Source organism: Misgurnus anguillicaudatus, chromosome 4, assembly GCF_027580225.2.
Source record: "Misgurnus anguillicaudatus chromosome 4, ASM2758022v2, whole genome shotgun sequence".
Lineage (NCBI taxonomy): Eukaryota > Metazoa > Chordata > Actinopteri > Cypriniformes > Cobitidae > Misgurnus > Misgurnus anguillicaudatus.
In genome coordinates this window covers 6,533,520-6,548,565 of record NC_073340.2, presented here as the reverse complement: position 1 = coordinate 6,548,565, position 15,046 = coordinate 6,533,520, and the positions used below count along the sequence as shown (strand labels likewise).

The 15,046-nt window shown below is 37.4% G+C and overlaps 1 long non-coding RNA gene across 1 annotated transcript in view; it reads right to left on the bottom strand.

The window, feature by feature from the left end:
- The window catches only part of LOC141363626 (uncharacterized), a 77,844-nt gene extending 66,643 nt beyond the window's left edge, over positions 1–11,201 (bottom strand). The window contains exons 1-2 of the long non-coding RNA XR_012369104.1: positions 10,631–11,201; positions 10,343–10,544 (exon numbers count right to left, since the gene is read on the bottom strand). This is a non-coding gene — a long non-coding RNA (uncharacterized lncRNA). The remainder of the gene's footprint in view (positions 1–10,342; positions 10,545–10,630) is intronic.
- Positions 11,202–15,046: the final 3,845 nt, after the last annotated feature.

Below are 15,046 nucleotides of genomic sequence, written 5' to 3'. Positions count from 1 at the left end.
ATTTTCACCAATATTTTCTTTTGCTATTTTTAAATAAATAAATATATATATATATATATATATATATATAGTGAGGAAAATACGTATTTGAACACCCTGCTATTTTGCAAGTTCTCCCACTTAGAAGTCATGGAGGGGTCTGAAACTATGACTAAAAAGTTCTATTTTGGTCTCATCTGACCACATGACTTTCTCCATTGACTTCTCTGGATCATCCAAATGGTCTTTGGCAAACTTAAGACGGGCCTGGACATGTGCTGGTTTAAGCAGGGGAACCTTCCGTGCCATGCATGATTTCAAACCAAGACGTCTTAGTGTATTACCAACAGTAACCTTGGAAACGGTGGTCCTAGCTCTTTTCAGGTCATTGACCAGCTCCTCCCGTGTAGTTCTGGGCTGATTTCTCACCTTTCTTAGGATCATTGAGACCCCACGAGATGAAATCTTGCATGGAGCCCCAGTCTGAGGGAGATTGACATTGTCATGTTTAGCTTCTTCCATTTTCTAATGATTGCTTCAACAGTGGACCTTTTTTCACCAAGCTGCTTGGCAATTTCCCTGTAGCCCTTTCCAGCCTTGTGGAGGTGTACAATTTTGTCTCTAGTGTCTTTGGACAGCTCTTTGGTCTTGGCCATGTTAGTAGTTGGATTCTTACTGATTGTATGTGGTGGACAGGTGTCTTTATGCAGCTAATGACCTCAAACAGGTGCATCTAATAAAAAAGAAAAATAAATACAGTGAAGGTGAACATTTAAAAGGCAGTCTAACAGGTCTTAGAGGGTCAGAATTCTAGCTGATAGACATGTGTTTAAATACTTATTTAAGTATTTAAACACACTATCCGCTAGGATTCTGACCCTCTAAGACCTGTTAGACTGCCTTTTAAATGTTCACCTTCACTGTGTTTATTTTTCTTTTTTATTAGATGATATATATATATATATTAGGGCTGTCAATAGATTAAAAAAATTAATCTAGATTAATCGCATGATTTCATGAGTTAACTGCGATTAATCGCAAATTAATCGCACATTTTTATCCATTCTAAATTTACCCTAATTTAACACTTTTCAGGTTTTTAATATTCTAATCATATATACATATATAGATGCTTTATGCAAATGTATGTTAACAACAGCCTGTTTACATTTTAACAGAATCACCACCCATTGTTTTGTATATGAATTTTCCTTTCAGAAGATTTTTCTTTCTCCATTTTTGTTTGCTGCTGCATCATTTGTGACCTGTGCTGGCAAGTTGAGTCGGAATTAGCAAATTTAAAAAAAATAGTTGTTCATATTTTGAAAATATCTATTAAAACATAGAACAATGCATGAAATGTTGAAATATAACAAAATATGACAGAACTATACGTGTTTGAAGTTGAAATAGTCAAATTACCACAAACATTTCCACATCCATACATTATATTACCACATCAATACCTTAAAATCACTGGTAAAACTAATAGATTTAGCACACACAAAGCAAAAACAGCATCAATGTATGTTCAACTTTTTTTCCTTTTGTTTGATTGACATTGAGACAGACTGCTTAAAATCTATAGTGATCTAATATAATGTTACACATCAGATATTTTTACCCAACAGTTAACCAAACATTTACTTAAAACATAACAGATTATAGAGCCTACCTGCGTGAATTCTTATCAAAACAGATATTTGTAAAACTGTAATTTTGTGTAGATGTCTATATATCCGGGTCTCGCACTCGCGCGTCTGTGTGCACGCGCTTCAGATGTCAGTCAGTCAGCGTGAGGGGATCGCTTTTGAGTCTTGTCGCTCTTAATAACTCTTTAACATTAATCAGGTACCGAACTTTATCTCTCTTAATGACTCTTTTAACATCAAGCAAGTCCTGCAGTCTATTTTATAAGTCATGCATAAAAGCGAAACCAAAATGAATTGAGACGCATCTTTGTATTAGATTAAGCATTAGGAGGACGGTAACGTTACACCTCTCAGACGTAAAAATAAAGATCATATCAGATGTCCAACGAGCATTTAGAGCATTGGATTTGGTAGACGATTTGCTTAAAGGAATAGTCTACTCATTTTCAATATTAAACTATGTTATTACCTTAACTAAGAATTGTTGATGCATCCCTCTATCATCTGTGTGTGTGCACGTAAGCGCTGAAGCGCGCTGTGACGCTACGATAGCATTTAGCTTAGCCCCATTCATTCAATGGTACCATTTAGAGATAAAGTTAGAAGTGACCAAACACATCAACGTTTTTCCTATTTAAGACGAGTAGATATACGAGCAAGTTTGGTGGTACAAAATAAAACGTAGCGCTTTTCTAAGCGGATTTAAAAGAGGAACTATATTTTATGGCGTAATAGCACTTTTGGGAGTACTTTGACTCGGCGCAGTAACACCCTCCCTCTCCCATTATGAGAGTGAGAAGGGGAGCAGACTTTTCAGGCGAGTCGAAGTACTCCCAAAAGTGCTATTACGCCATAAAATATAGTTCCTCTTTTAAATCCGCTTAGAAAAGCGCTATGTTTTATTTTGTACCACCAAACTTGCTCGTATAACTACTCGTCTTAAATAGGAAAAACGTTGATGTGTTTGGTCACTTCTAACTTTATCTCTAAATGGTACCATTGAATGAATGGGGCTAAGCTAAATGCTATCGTAGCGTCGCAGCGCGCTCCAGCGCTTACGTGCACACACACAGATGACAGAGGGATGATTCAACAGTTCTTAGTTAAGGTAATAACATATTTTAATATTGAAAATGAGTAGACTATTCCTTTAATGTTCTTATTTCTATGAAAACCTTTTACTCATTTAGAGAGAGTCACATTTGTCTGCGTCTCTGTTCATTCAACTATGGGCTGGACCAAGGGTCAAACAGAAATTGCGCGTTGCGTTAATCTCCGTTAATAAAATTAGTGGCGTTAAAATGAATTTGCGTTAACGCGTTATTAACGCGTTAATTTTGACAGCCCTAATATATATATATTTGTTTTTTTTTAAAGCATTTATATTCATGTCACATTGAAAGAAAAACTTTCAGGTTTGAACAGGTTAAAAGTAAATATCAACTGCAAAAATATACTTATAATTTTATATTTTATACATGCTTATACGTTTTATACTTTATAAATGTTATACAAACTTTTATACTTTGGCCATTAAAACATTTTTTTTTTTTGCCTTATGGGTTGTAAAATTAGAAATGTACTGTATTTGTTGCCCCTGAAATAAATTTTAAAGTATATGTTATTATATAAAGCTTAAAACTACATAGTCTGAGCTGATTTGTGTAGTGAACAGTGCTCCAACATATGGTGCAGACGCATATCCGGTGACCCGAGTTCAAATCCCAGCTCATCTCTTAATTACTGTCTATCAAATGAAGGCAAAATGGCCCAAAAAAAGATGCTTTAAAAAAAACTTTTTGCCAAAAGTATTTAGCATATATTTAAAATATTAATATTTAAAATAGTAACTTTTTGCTGTATGGGGATGTTCAGAATCATTCATTTTAATATATTTATGACCAGTGTATGAATTATGTCAAAGATTTGGGGTCCCTTAGCTAAGCCCCCCACCCGTCATTATATGGTCGCAGTGATTTCATAAATAGTTTGAGGATATTTTTTTTTAAAGCCCACAATCCTAAATGTAAATCTAACAATCTGTCAATTCTTTCAGAAAACAGCGTGAGGCGCACTTGAAAGTTTACATGTATTTAATTTCAGACAGAAATCTTTTGGATTAGTTTATTGCAAAATTAGGACAGATAATTGACAGTATCGATTTGTGGCAGCGAAGCATAAGAATTTTTAATTCAGGTAGTATTTTAATTTTAATGAAAACCAGCCCCCCCCCCCCTAATTTATATTTTATATATAATCATTTAATATATATTTTATTAAATTGTGCTTTATAGTGGGTCTCTCAATGCTTATAGGAGATACAAGACCACCCCAGACTGGATATGACAAATGTTTGGCATCCAACAAAAATTTCTCTAGTTTTATTACCAAATAATCTGTTATGGTGTCCTGCAGAGATATGGAAAAATCTATTTAGTGGTGACAGAATTAGGTCAGTGTGAACCTGAGCGAGGAAGATCTCATTACCTCACTAGGAACATTGCTACTGCGCTCAGCAGATTCAAACGTCAAGCACACTTGAGCAAGACAAACAATTTATTTCGGGCCTGGTACCATGCCAGCCAATCAAAAGTCATGCTGCGTGAGGCAAACGTTCGGAGAAACTCTCCCGAGATGGCAACCGGTGAGTAATTTTCTCATTCAAGTTGTCAGCATGCAAATTAATGAGTCTGTACTGCCTTTAAAGCCTCGCTTTCAGAATACTGTATAATAAACTACAAATAAATTAGCTTAAAACTGTACTATGCCACAGCAGAGTGGCAACACAGTGATCGCTACAGTATGGCTAATTGGAAGTGTTTTAATTTTGTTGCATGAAGCATGACTAAGCACTTTCAGTTCCACCTCACGGAAACGATGTGAATGCCCGTAAGATATCAATATTGCTTGCGTTCTCACAGAAATTGTATGTGTGGTGTGTGGTTAACACCGCATGAAGCACCAGAGACCTTGAAATAAGCAGATATGACCAAAGAAATCAGATACCGACATTAGATGTTAGTACAAGCTCAAATTTAGCACCGTTTTGAGTGGAAGGGGTCCATTTTCACAAATTTGTGTGCTTATCAAGAAGCTATTGTATTTCATCCACCAAGCAGGAGCGAATTGCTGGTGAACAAAAAAAACGAAAATCAAAAGGCATCCATTTTCATTGAAATGGAGAAGATCCTGCCATCAGGAAAAGGTCAGCAATAGTGTAGCCTACAAACCGTGCAAGCACGGGTACACAAACACACACACACACACACACACACACACAGTTATTTTTACAGATAATTACTCCTGCACTGTTTTCCACACTGTCAGCTTTAAAGTTCCCATTGAATGAGTTTAATGTTTTGCGCTCTGTACTGTGTCGAGGTTGTGAGATGATTTTGTGACATTGTCTTTATTCTAAACCCCTTAATGTATATAGTCTACATGTGTCAAGAACAGGTCTATGATGGCTGAAAATGCCACCTACCTACAGCTGACCAATTTTGGACCAGAAAACCATTTGTATGTCTGCTGTGAACTATAACACACCCATGCGATTATATGAATGCCAAAATGAGCCCAAATTATGAAAGATGAGACATGTGTGCTTTAATAAAAGAACTGAAAACTGTATTAGTCTGCCTTGTTAAAGACTGCAAATCAATATATTACCAGCCTTGCCTGGACATTGAATCAATACCCGCTCTGCAGCTGAACGCATGTGAAAAAGTAACAGTATGTTTTCAAGGTTCTGTTGTCCCTCACATATCCAAGCCACTCCAGCCGGTCTCACCCTTGGAGAAGAAAACCGGTCCAACTCCACCATCAAGCCGTTAATTGAGCAAAGCTGCAGGCCGGAGCCTCCATGTGCCTTCGTTTGTTTACTGACAACACTTCAGTGCTCCCTAGGCCATAGCTAAAGCAGATCTGATATATATACACACACACACACACACACACACGCACACACTAAAGGATTATTAGGAACACTATACTAATACTGTGTTTGACCCCCTTTCGCCTTCAGAACTGCCTTATTTCTACATGGCATTGATTCAACAAGGTGCTGAATGCATTCTTTAGAAATGTTGTCCCATATTGATAGGATAGCATCTTGTAGTTGATGGAGATTTGTGGGATGCACATCCAGGTCACGAAGCTCCCGTTTCACCACATCCCAAAGATGCTCTATTGGGTTGAGATCTGGTGACTGTGGGGGCCATTTTAGTACAGTGAACTCATTGTCATGTTCAAGAAACCAATTTGAAATGATTCGAGCTTTGTGACATGATGCATTATTCTGCTGGAAGTAGCCATCAGAGGATGAGTACATGGTGGTCATAAAGGGATGGACATGGTCAGAAACAATGCTCAAGTAGGCCGTGGCATTTAAATGATGCCCAATTGGCACTAAGGGGCCTAAAGTATGGCAAGAAAACATCCCCCACACCATTACATCACCACCACCAGCCTGCACAGTGGTAACAAGGCATGATGGATCCATGTTCTCATTCTGCTTACGCCAAATTCTGACTCTACCATCTGAATGTCTCAACAGAAATCGAGACTCATCAGACCAGCAACATTTTTTCAGTCTTCAACTGTCCATTTTTTGGTGAGCTTGTGCAAATTGTAGCCTCTTTTTCCTATTTGTAGTGGAGATGAGTGGTACCCAATGGAGTCTTCTGCTGTTGTAGCCCATCCGCCTCAAGGTTGTGCGTGTTGTGGCTTCACAAATGCTTTGCTGCATACCTCGGTTGTAACGAGTGGTTATTTCAGTCAAAGTTGCTCTTCTATCAGCTTGAATCAGTCGGCTCATTGTCCTCTGACCTCTAGCATCAACAAGACATTTTCGCTCACAGGACTGCCGCATACTGGATGTTTTTCCCTTTTCACACCATTCTTTGTAAACCCTAGAAATGGCTGTGCATGAAAATCCCAGTAACTGAGCAGATTGTGAAATACTCAGACCGGCCTGTCTGGCACAAGCAACCATGCCCCGCTCAAAAATGCTTAAATCACCTTTCTTTCCCATTCTGACATTCAGTTTGGAGTTCAGGAGATTGTCTTGACCAGGACCACACCCCTAAATGCACTGAAGTAACTGCCATGTAATTGGTTGAATAGATTATTGCATTAATGAGAAATTAAACAGCTGTTCCTAATAATCCTTTAGGTGAGTATATATACACACACATATAAACCATATCATCACTGTTCCCTGACCTATAATGAGGGAAACAACTGTCTTGGTACCTGTGTATTTACACATGGACTACAATTCTCCATTTTCCCCTCTGCTTTCATGACAAACTTTGTTTCAGAGAAATGCCCTTATTATTTCTTAATAGTTGATGTTTACGTCAAGTCTAAGTGATTATTTGAGGATTAATATCCTGAAACTGCTACATCGAAGCATTAAGCACATCAGATAAAATAAAGACTATTCCAGATAGTTGGACACAGACTGATGGAATGTCCTGTGTGATGATGTCTCCTATTAATAAAAGAAAAAAGTGTTCCATCGAAATCCATCAAAGACACAGGATGAGATAATGGCAATAGCAGCCTGACTTCTGCTACTGATCCCAATGATAGCTCATATGACTGGATGGCAAAAACAATGAAGTCGGAATGTGTGTTTTCCAGCTTTAGCTAAATCTTCCGACGGCTATTTTACAATGCCAAAATTTTCCTCCTGCACAAAAACTTTGAGATCTAGTAACTGGACACCTGGGATGTCTTAATACCTGGAGAAACATAGGCCTATCCCCATCATTACATTTTTTAGGCAGTAAACGTCAAGTGACTACTTAAATTGGAGCCACAGGAAACTGACAATCTGATTGGCTGATGGCATTATAAACAAAAGCCCAGCAGGGTAATTGGATCATGCTAACCAGCCATATATTCACCCCTCGGACCTGTCCATGCCTTAATGTGTCACCTCCAGCTATTTGTAACTGGAGGTGACACTAACATTTCCTTCTTGCACACAGGGTCTTAACCCTGAGGGTACGGATAAACGAAACTGGTCCAGGGAGCAGACGTGACACAGCTAGGTCTCTGTGAATCATATCGCTTGTTTATGTGTGTGCTTCGGAAAGCGTGTGAATAAATCCTGTGGTCTGTTATCCTACAGGCTATTGAGTCATTTCATACTGAACTCCAGTGAGGCCATCTCGCTCCGGTCAAGGCCGTGACTCCAGCTGTAAAAATATAACTCAAACTTTGGCCAAGAGCACGGACAAAACTCCAGAAATTCTCAAGCCAGTAGGGAAAAAGAGTTTAACTCTGCTTGCTTCTTCAACTTTCTTGATCTCAGGCGTAAAGGCCCAGATTTAGGTAGGCACATCCAGGTCAGCCTAAAGTGCCCCTCCTGTTGCTGGACAACTTCATGATGAGAGAATAAATGATAAATAATTCACCTAAAAAACATTTTGTGATCATTTCAAAACATCAAAGGAGATGCTTAGGAGAATGTCAATGAATGCGGATGGTGACCAGACAATAAAGCGCCCATAAAAGTAATCCATGTATCCGCAAAGTAATCCACAAAGTAATCCGCATTTCATAATCTGCTTTCACTCCAGCGGCATTGGATTTAGGGGTGGGGCTTCATTATTGCTTTTTTCTAATAATCGTACGTTTTTGTATGATTCACATCGTACGAATCCATACGAATTAGCCACCTCGTAAAATACTTACGAATTCCAAAACACAGGTCATTGTTTACTGGAAATTAGCTTGACAAACCAGCACTCGGTTAAACATTTCAGTTTGTGTCCCACAGAGACTATGCAGGTCATGGACAACTGTAGATGCGAGTGCTTTAGATAGATGGATGGATGCCTGGATCAGTTCTGAAGTGTCTTGATAACTTTGGCCAGTGATGTGAGCACAAGATCATTGCTTGTGTGTGACAGACCATTTCAAGCACTTCCAGGCAAGGAGAGGGGGGCAGATCTGTTCACCGGTCACAGAGTGATGGACAGCCACAGGGGGCGGTTGATGTAGGAGGAAGGGTGACAGCATACAGCGGGTGTTATATCCAGTTTCCAGATATAACACTACCTCATTAAGCTCCCCTATCATGCTCGCTGGAGCACTAATGTCTGTGGCACGGAGCCAAAATGGTGGCGGATACAAATCCAGACATTTCGGCTTAACAAATGAAGCACTGAAATGAAACATTATACTGTACCCATTAACACTTTACGGGAGATTAAGTGGACTATTTAAAGGAGACATTTCACAAGACTTTTTTAAGGTGTAAAATAAGTCTTTGGTATCCCCAGAGTGCGTATGTGAAGTTTTAGCTCAAAATACTCTATAGATCATTTATTATAAGATGATAAAATTACCATTTTGTAGGTGTGAGCAAAAATGTGCCGTTTTTGGTTGTGTCCTTTTAAATGCAAATAAGCTGATCTCCATACTAACTGGCAGTGCTGTGGTTGGATAGTGCAGATTAAGGGACGGTATTATCCCCTTCTGACATCACAAGGGGAGTTAAATTTCAATGAGCTATTTTTTCACATGCTTGCAAAGAATGGTTTACCAAACTAAGTTGCTGGGTTGATCTTTATCACATTTTCTGGGTTGATAGAAGCACTGGGGATCCAATTATAGCACTTAAATGTGGAAAAAGATATGTCCCCTTTAAAAAGACTAAATGAGATCATCTGTCACAGGGTAAAATACACGTTGCAAGCACTTTGCATGCGAGGAGGTAATGCCTCACATATCCATATGGACTTTTTTAATCCTTAAGATTTTAGGTTATGATGTGACAAATTGTGACCCTGTCTGTGAAATCCAGGCTATACTTTTATGATCTCACAAAAGTTCGATTTCACTCATTGATTTCAATCTTTAAAACCTTCCCATAGGGTAAAAATATATATAATTTAAAATATATTTTTAAATATATTTCAAAATATAAAAAATAGCCAAAATACATTTGCTGAAATATATATTGTGAAATATGTTTACAAAAATATATACATTTTTTTTACCTTTTATTGTATATTGTATAAATATATTTAAGTAAATACATTTTAAAACATTAAAAAAGCAAATATATTTAGCCCTCTATATATTTGAATCCAAGGAATATATTCACGTGGCATTGGAAGAAAAACTTTATGTTACGAACCTGTAAACATAACAGTTTTAAAAAGGTTCAAATTAAATATATTTTCAATTTCAAAAATATACTTTATATTACTTTTATATATTTAAAATATGTTAAGGAAAAAATAAATTTTTGCCATATGGGATGAAAATTAAAAATGTATTTGCTTGCACTTGAAATACATTTTGAAATATATGAAGGTTAAAACTAAATATATTTCCAAATTAATAAATATATTCAATTGAGCATTACATTCTACAAAATGTATTTAGCATATATTTAAAATATATTTTTGGCCAGAGAAATGTATTTTTTTTGCCGTATGGGTTACTCAGTCAATATTAAAGATATGAAGAAAACTCATATCTTTATCTTTTTGATAGCTCGGGCTATCAAAGCAGTTTTCTGACTTCTAGCAGATAAAAGTTTAAACAAATAGGCAGCCCAGAAACCCCAAAAAAGCATCTTGTGTCTGAAAGTAAATGGTAAATGGCCTGCATTTATATAGCGCTTTTCATGGCCATTCAAAGTGCTTTACAATTTGCCTCACATTTACCCATTCATACACCGAAAGTACCATCAACGCATGCAATATTTCCTCACGGTCTCATGCGTGTTCTCCTGGGGCCATGGCTAATCTGGGCTCCTTTATTTGAGCATGCAAGAGAAGTCTGAAGAGTCCATCCTCCTCTCTCATTTGATCCAAGCATGCAGATACAGAGAAGTCACATACAGGAGCGGAGAGCCGGTCTGCCTTATCTTGCCTAAAAGTCCTCAATCTGCCTTAAAAGAAAAAGAGCTCATCAAATATGGACAACAACTGAAACACAACAGTCATAAATCACTCACTGATAAAGGATCCTACCTCAGAAAGCTCAGATATTAGCCGTAGCATTGTCTCGCACACAAAATCAATCTCTGAACAATGTCTGTTATCCAAAAAAAGAATCTCTGATGTCTGCAATATCCTGTGATAAGAGATTTGATAAGCATAAATATTTATAAAGAACCAAAGGAAATGAAAATTAATTCTGCTTTGTTACAATATGATGCTTTAAAGGTGCAGTGTGTAATTTTTAGAAGGATCTTTTGACAGAAATGCAAAATAATATACAAAACTAAAACTATATTATCAGGGGTGTATTAAGACTTTTCATAATGAACCGTTATGTGTTTATAACCTTAGAACGAGACCTTTTTATCTACATACCCAGAGGGTTACATGGAAGTCGCCATTTTGTGCTGCCATTTTTCTACAGAAGCCCTTAAAGGACATTTTTTTTACTAAGTTGTCTCCGACCATGACATGTTTTTCCGATGACAGCTACCGTAGTTTCTCTATGTGTTTCAAAAGCGAGAGGTGAGCAATGGACTGAGCCGTTGGTTGCAATTCGCAACCTCACCACTAGATGCCGCTAAAATTTACACACTGCACCTTTAAAGAGATAGTTCCCCCAAAAATGAAAATTCTATCATCATTTACTCACCCTCACGTTGTTGAACATGTATACATTTATTTTTTCTAATAAATACGAAGGAAGATATTTTGAGGAACCAAACCGATCATGAGCCCCATTCACTTTCATCTGATAATAGAAGTGAATGGGCCTCATGGTCGGTTTGGTTCCTCAAAATATCTGCCTTCGTGTTTATCAGAATAAATAACAACATGGGAGTGGAGTAAATGATGACAAAATTTTCAGGTGAACTAGCTCTTTTTACAAAAAACACATGGTGAAAATAGAGGTTCTTCAGATTATAAAAAGATCTCTTTTTTGCTTTGTGTAATACTATCATTTTCATTATGCAAATAAACAGTTTCATTCTCTGGCATACACACTTTCATCCAAATTATGCAAACTGACTTTATTGTCAATCTCTTCAGTAACAAACACAGTAAAATCCTACATGACCTGATTTGGTTAATGCTGTTAGGTGGTTTGAAATGACTAAACTATAAAGTCGATAAGGTGAAAAACTATTTGGTTTCTTCAGACTTTATCTAAACAACACAAATATCGAAATACTTTAAACATCATGTGGCTTTGAAGCCCCTGCAGACCCGAGCACCCGGTGTCCTCGGATGCTTTGGGAAATTACACTCCCTAAGCCCTGGGAAACCTCCCTGGATGCACCAGCTGGCGGAGTTACGTAAGAGCCGCTGGCATAACAGAGTTCTGTTAAAGGGAGGTGGAGGAGACAGAGACAGATAAAGGATGGAGGGGGTGATGCAGTATTGGGTGGATGGTGGTTTTGAATGTTAGATGAGCTCCACGTCTCACCTGATAATCCCTTTGTGTGGGCATATTGAGTCTCGCTGGAAGTGATATTTACTTCCACTATTGGGAGATAGAGGATTGTATACTTTATGTTTAGTTGTAAATCATATAATAAGTACAGCATAAGTAAAGACAAAAAGACACATATTACAAAACATTACCTGTCTAAAAACTGAGACTTTTAACTTTAGGTTATTAGTATATTAGGTTTAGTATAGTTTTCAGACTTTCAGAAAGAACTCATCAACTTAAAGAATAAAGCACTTATCAATTACATTTATTTTAATCTCAAAAACTCAAGTTTTCGTCTAGTATTTATTATTGCACCTGAAATACAAGTACCTGAGACATGCTCGCACTCCTTAGCCAAAACACTAAAACTTTTAGTGCTTTTGTATTGAATACAATATTCAACAATATTTGACAAATTACTCCATACAAGACAATCAAACCATACACATTCAATGAACACAACACACAAAGTCCAACTTCATCACACGCTTTGATGCACTCATTTCTCTGTCTCTGTTGTTCTCAGTTATCAGTTGTCGGCTATGTAAACAGTGTTTTTAATTTTTTTATTTTTATAAAGTGTATTAAACTCACACTACTCTTTACCCAGAATAACACGTACTTCTTCCGTGGTGACAAAGCGAGGTACATGATTTCTTCAATTTCTTCAATTTTAAGTAAACTTTTTATTGTAAAATAGTCAAATAAAATAGTAAGACTAAAGACATAGGTTAACTGATGATCCTTACATATGAAATACCCGCACAAAATCATCTAGGTATATTCTTAAAGCGACGTTGGTTTTATTACACCATAATATAAGAATAATAAATCAGTATATACTATAAAGATTCACTTTGCTATCATTTCCAACTAATGTTGATTTATTGTGTTGTACTCAAAACATCTGAACTTCAGTCAGCTTTTTGGGGGGCTGAGCATTAATTTACTTTTTAAAGATTCCAACATCTAGTTGATTTTTAACCCTTACCTATACATGTTGCTTGGCTCACTGTAAACCCGGCATGCTTACCGTTATGTTTACCTTTAAATGACAGAGAATATAATAGCACTTACCCCATAAAAACAAAAATGTCATCACAGAAAACAGTAACAAACCATCTGGTAAATCGAGTGTTGTAGAACAACGAGTGAAATCTACGTGTTAGTGCAGATTAAAAATACCTCGCTTTATTATATACAGCTCCACAAGGCAAAACAAAGATCTCACGTAGTCCATCATGTTACACCGGCAGTTTGATTATTGTGACCATCGTGTCCTTTAGTGCACTAGGGGCATTATGGGTAATGTAGTCATCTTCACAAGGCGAATCGAACGCTGTGTATGTTAAAGGTGCATTGTGCTACTTTTAAAAAAGACAAAAATGCTAAATAATATACATAACTATATTATCAGTGGTGTATAAGGACCTAACATAATGAACTGAATTGTTTCTATTACCTAAGATTGACCCATTTTCATCTCCATACACCGCGGGTCCCCTTATACGGAAGTCACCGTCATATCTCTACAGTAGCCCTAAACATACAAACTGGTCTAAAGAGCACGTTTCTTCCCTACGTTGTCTCAGACGATGACATGTTTGTTGTGCGACAGCTACCATATGAGTTTTAAAATTGAAGAGTGAGTTGTCTGTAGCAATTCACAATCTCACCACTAGATACCGCTAAATTCTACACACACCACCTTTAACTGGCTACTGTTTCCAAGATGCATTACGATCTAAGCCATCGCACTGGGAGAGAGAGTACATAGTGAAACATATTATTTACCATTTTATTTGTTGTTGTTGACACAATTTAATGTAAAGTGTAAGATCTTATTCATTTATAAAAAAATAACAGCTTAAAGATAACTATTAGGACTGAAACTAAAACCCCTCATATTAGCTGTGTACATTATGAAACTGATTTTATTTCACCTGTTTTACAAGTTAAGAAAAATTTAAGCGCTCCACATAAGAAGCAAGAATTCCTTTTCCTACGGGTGCATAGAGCGGAGAGGATGATATAGAAAATACCGGGAAAGACCTTTCCCACTGACACTTTAATATTCTATAGCTTTATAACTCACACCGATGACTATGTGATGAGGGGCGTGTGAATTGCAGTGTTTAGAGGGGACGGGTCAGGATTTTTAGGTTACAAATCAGAGCCTGAAACTCGGAGCTCTCACACCTCAGATACGACGCTCTGGCATGTTCATTTAGCGGCAAATTTGAAGGCTACTTTCAGGAATTCTCCATTAAATTGTTTAAAGCAAAGTTTTTAACACGGCATAGCTCAACTGTGCAGGATTCAAGGAGTTGCAGACGCTATTTTTGAGGACGGTGCAAGCACGACCGGAAGCTTAACAAAATCAGGGAGAGACTTGTGGACATACATCGTGTAAAGTTGTCTACTACGCTGCAGATTCTTGAAAGGAGAGAACAAATGTCACTTGAGCGTGATCACAAACGCAAGATGCCGTACGTGTGCGGTCCTCCAGTTTTTAAAGAAATGCTTTCAGAACACTGCAGGAGTGAGCTTGTTAATATTTTTTATGCAGTAATATCTGCAAATGCTGATGTGTGCTTGCCGCAAAATTACCGCGAAACTGATGCCGTGCGCGTAACCAACCTCAAGAAAAAAACAGATGTCGTGAAAAGTCTGGACAAATCTTTTGATAAGATGGTTCAAGTGTCTGTTAACGCAGATGAACCGATCAATGTGTTCATCAAAAAAGCCCTAGATGCTATGTATGAATGTGATGATGAGGAGGAGTTTGACATTGCTAACATCCTCCTCATGTCTGCATATGTAATAGATGTATGTGTTGCCGTAGCGACAAAGAAGGACCAGATCAATGTGCGTGAAATTGTTGAAATTGCTGCTGACTTTCTGATCGACAAGAGTCTTGGCACGTGCCTACACTTTCTATTGTATCTAGACAACATCATAACCTTTGGTGATGATTGAAAACAATGCGA